Consider the following 5,114-nt stretch of genomic DNA (forward strand, 5'->3'; position numbering starts at 1 on the left):
TGGGCTCAATTGCTACAAAGCTGCATAGTGCTGCAGTGCCACTTCATTTTATCCATTATGCTTATTAGTAATTTCAGATACATATATTTTCACACATTTCTGTTTAAAGCTACACTTTCAACTTGAATTTGAAGGGGACCTCAGACAGGTTTTCCCTGTTTTCACATTCGTGTCATGTTGCATAACAAGAGGAACAAAGCATCTAATCAAGAGGATAAGATTTCTCACCTTTCTCAGTCACATTGTTCTCACAGAAAAAATAAAACCAGAAAGAAGTAATTTTTATTTGGTATCTGGTGGTCTTTACATAATTATGCAGTCTTGACAGTTTTACATAAGCATACATGTTGGCAAAATAAAAGACTATTTCAGATAGAAAATCTTTCGAAAGAGCTTAATAGTTACTGTAAGTATAACTTTTTAACAGGTAAAGGATTCAAACATTTGTCCTCTGGGAACCATGAATGTCTGGAAAAAAATATATTTTTTTAGATAATAAAATGCACAGGTTTTATTCAGACCAATCCTCCAACACAGTTGCAAGAAATGTTTGTTTTTAACTCTGAATGTTTTCACAGATTTTTCTTCAACATCATGTAACATCACATCTGACCAAATTTTCCACAATTGTAAAGTATGCTGCTAAACTGAATGGTCTGGGGTTTTGGTTATTGTAATAGCACGATTTAGCTTAATTTTGTGTTTTCCTGGTCTCATTTTATTTTAACACATTACAGTGATAATATTATCATTTCTGAGCTTATCAAACTGCCTAAAAACAATGAATGTGTTTATGTGCACAGTGGTACTGTGTAATAAACTTTCCTGTTTTGGTAATCACATTCATATGCACAATATAACTGAATTGCATTTTAGCATTGTCTACTAGATTTTGATTCTCTATTTCTTCAGTAATGGAGGAAAGGAGTTACAAGTGATACTCAACTTTAACATATGGAGCAGACAAACTGCAATACTGGAAGGTAAGTTCAGTATTTACTATGTAGACTAAACCACAGGAAATATTCTCTGAATTACAGTGTTTAAACCACCACACTACCACAACACATTTCAAATGTAACTATATTTTATATAAATAACTGAAGATTGCAAGTGACAATATATAACTTTTTTCTTTTCTTATGAAAGACTTTATTACAATGACAAAAGGTTTTGGATTTTCAAACACCATTGCATTATATATTTGTGATAGTAATATACTGAAGAAAATTAATGTGAAAATTTGTATGAAATGAAATAAAATGTGCAATTGTTATTCTCTGTTAGGGGTACAGCTTCATTTCAGTTTAAGATCACAAGGTCTTGCCCCTGATGTTTTAGGTTTGATACATAATGTTAATTATTTCTAATACCAAATATTATACTGTGAAGCACGATGAAATACATGAAAATGTATATACTAGAATACTGAAGCTGAGTGGTAATTCCCTTCATTGCTGGCTATATATCGAAACAAACAGTGGTCAAATACTGCACATCTGTAGGCACTAGAGGGAGTCAATGATCTACAAATGATCTCTTTTTCTAAAACTGAAGCTCATCTTGCCGAGTCACAAACAAACACACACAAATATTATGTATTAGGTAGTTGTATCATTTGCATTCTTTTATATTAAATCTGTTGTTATCATTTATCAAAAACTGACACATTGTTTTAAATAAAATTATACTTGATTACACATACATCTAACATCCATTTGTAGTACCTGTTAACCCACAAAAATGTTTTTAGTTGACAAGTGATGTTTAAAAATGAAATGTGTTTTCAACCTGTAACTCACTGGCCTTGGCTCATTTTCTGTGAAGAACATGTAAACGAACACATGCACACTGTACACTCCACCCCTACACATGTGCATTACATATGTGGTGTTTGCGTCCACTGGACCTGAGGGTACTAGGCACCAACAACCTGCATTTTCCTGCCCTCTTTACTCTCTGTAATGTGTCAAACTACAACATTTTTACCAAATCCTGCATAATGTTATTTCACATTCTAAATATTCAGTATTTTCTTACACTCTACCCCAAATTGGGGGAGGAACACAACACATAAAGAGCTCTGCATGCGTGGCTCCTTATCACAATTGATCAGTATGGCAAAGAAAATCTCTGCTCAGAGGGTTTTTCCATGAAGTTCCTAACCATGACCCAGTGGCCACTCAGGCCTTTATCAAAGTCTTTAAGAAGGGCTACTGCTGCTCTCTCCATGTTTCACAGATCGAGATAATCCCCCAACCAGTTACTTATCACAAAGCAGAATCAAAATCAGTTTTATTGGCCAGGTATGTGTACACATACAACTCCGGTTTATCGTTGTGCTCAATGTACATACACAGAAATAGACATAAATACAACTAAAAAACAAGGACAGCAAGCACAACAAGGCAGACAAACATTAAGCTACATGTGCATATAGATTTTTTTTTAAAGTACAAAAAACAGTAACATCTGTAAACAGTAAGACAATTAGTGCTATGGTGCAGAGTGCAAATGGTGCTGAAATAAATATGATGATGAACAGGTTGCTTTATATACATGAGGTAGGTGGATGTGACAGTGTGTACAGCATGCATAGATTTAAAAAGTGATAATATTTACATAAACAATGAGATACATTTATAGGTACAGTGGATGTTTGTGTCACAGGGTTATTGCACAGGGATTGTTCCTGACACTATGTGACAGTTAACAGGTATTTACAGAGTGATGGCTGGAGGGTAGAAATTGTCCTGTGTCTGGTCGTACAGAGCTCTCTAGTGCCCACCAGAGGGGAGAAGGTGGAACAGGTTGTGATTGATATGCTGTGATGTTTCCTGCCCATATCCTGACTCTGGACATGTATAAGTCCTAAATGGAGGGCACGTCAGCAGGATGATCTTTTCTGCAGTGCCTGAAATGGGCCGGTACTCACCGGTGCTGAGCACTTCTTATTTTTGTCCACATAAGTACTCTTACTTCTTATTGCGTCCCGCCACCTCCTGGTAGGTCATATGCTGCATTTCAGACACAGTCGGAGGTCGAATTTCCCAGTTGAAATTTCTGACTTCCCACCTCCAAGTGCTCCAGGTGCACAAAGCCAAACGTAAACAAAAAACATGGCTGACCTGACAAACTGTTGTATATTTCCAAATGTTTGTCTTTTTTTTGGCATTTTTAACATTTTCCTGAAAAGCTTATGCACAGAGAAGATGACTTTCAGAGATTGTCTACCATAACCAGCGACCTAATAACATTGATGACATTTTGACATCAATTAACATGCAGAACAGGTTTTATGATATGACAGCATGTATTATTTTAATACTGGTAATAATGTTGGTTTGGTTGGTTAGGTTTAGGCATGAGGAGTGAGATGGTTAGGGTCAGATATGGGCTCATGGATGTATAATTAGAACTGATTATGGACCCCAAGATAGTGCCTATTCATTCCAATGAGAATTGCTCGAATGGCACATACGCCAAAAAAGTTTTCTAACTTCCGGGTTTACTGCCGGGGTATGATGCCGACTGAATATGCGCAGTAGTGTTTCTCCCGCGGACCTGCCCGCGAGTTCCCGCTCGGCCCATATCGTCACAGATCACTTTTCTCCCCTCGAGGAAAGTTTTACAAATATAAAACCTCCATGGATCAAAAATTCATAATAGAAAGAGTCATAATTGACTTTGTTTGCAGTTCGTGATGTCCTGTCAACAGTTATACAGACGCCTTTTTTTATAATGGTGGCCTGTGCTTATTTGGGCCACAGGGGAATTTTTCGTTACAATACTGCGAGTGGCCACTGGGGGAAAAATGGCTGCAAGGCTGAACGGCGACGCCCTATACAGTTCTTATTACCGTGCGTTCATACCGTGCTTCATAATTCGCTCTGGCTGCCATGCCAACAACGCTGTAGAAAGATTCGATGAAAAAGGTGGCAAAGTTCGTTCGAATGCTTGGTAACAGAATACAAGCGCAGGACTTCTAAATTCCGATTGGTTGAAATTAAATTGAATTATTTCCATTAAATTAAACCAAATAAATGTATACATTTCTACTACTCTATACTCCACTAAAATTTGGAGGCAATTCAGAGGCAAATGTTGTACTTGTGCAAATACAGATTGATAATACAAAATATAATCAACAGATAAATTAGGATGTATTATCACAGGTTAAGATAAGATCAGACAGACTACCAAGCAGTACACAAATTAATTCAAATTAGATCCACCTTTACCAACTGTTACTCACCTTATGACCAAAAGAGGACACTCGTCAGGAAAACATCTACATACAGTACTGTCTGTCTTTTTATGTGTTTGAACAAAATACTTTTCTGGTGTTGTGTTGCGCTGTTTTACCCTACCTGAGTGTCATTCCTGTGTGTCTTCTTTCAACCTGTAAAATAAATACTGTACTTACATTGATATTCAGTGTATGTAAGACCATCTTTTGAATGCCACATTGCTTCTATATTCATACATGTAATTGTCTAACTAAAGTTCTGATTTTTATTTAATAGTAAAAAAATTAAAATCTTTACCCATAGTTGTAACAAAGTATTAAACTTAATTTATGATAAAACTTTTTATAATTGTGCCCCTTTTTTTTAAATAGTTTTAAGGTAATGAGAAATTCCCTGTTGTCATCTAATAGGTCAGTACAATGTGTAGACAAAATTTTTCTGTGCTATATGTAATCTTGGTTAGGGCCAAAATTATAAATCACTATCATTATTATTATTATTATTATTATTATTATTGTGAAAGAGGAAGTGAGCTGTGCAGCATTATCTTTTCAGGCTACCTTAGCATGCCCCTCTCTGTGACGTTTGTGATTGAATAGTAAAAACACAAAGTGTTCTAATAAGAATAGCTATTACAAAAATGTTAATAAAAGTAAGACTATATAAGCCTAAAGTTATTTAAGATTATAAGAATGTGTAACTCAGTTTGATGAAGAAGTACAACTTGTCTTGTTAACTCAGGAGACAGCTGTGTCTCTTTGAACTCGAGTACCCCTGTATGGCCTCACTTTGAAAGAGGTTGCCAAAGATAATTCATTAACAGCCAGCATAATGATTTGTCCAACATCTTGTACCTACTACACC

Source organism: Siniperca chuatsi, linkage group LG2 (genome assembly GCF_020085105.1).
Source record: "Siniperca chuatsi isolate FFG_IHB_CAS linkage group LG2, ASM2008510v1, whole genome shotgun sequence".
NCBI lineage: Eukaryota > Metazoa > Chordata > Actinopteri > Centrarchiformes > Sinipercidae > Siniperca > Siniperca chuatsi.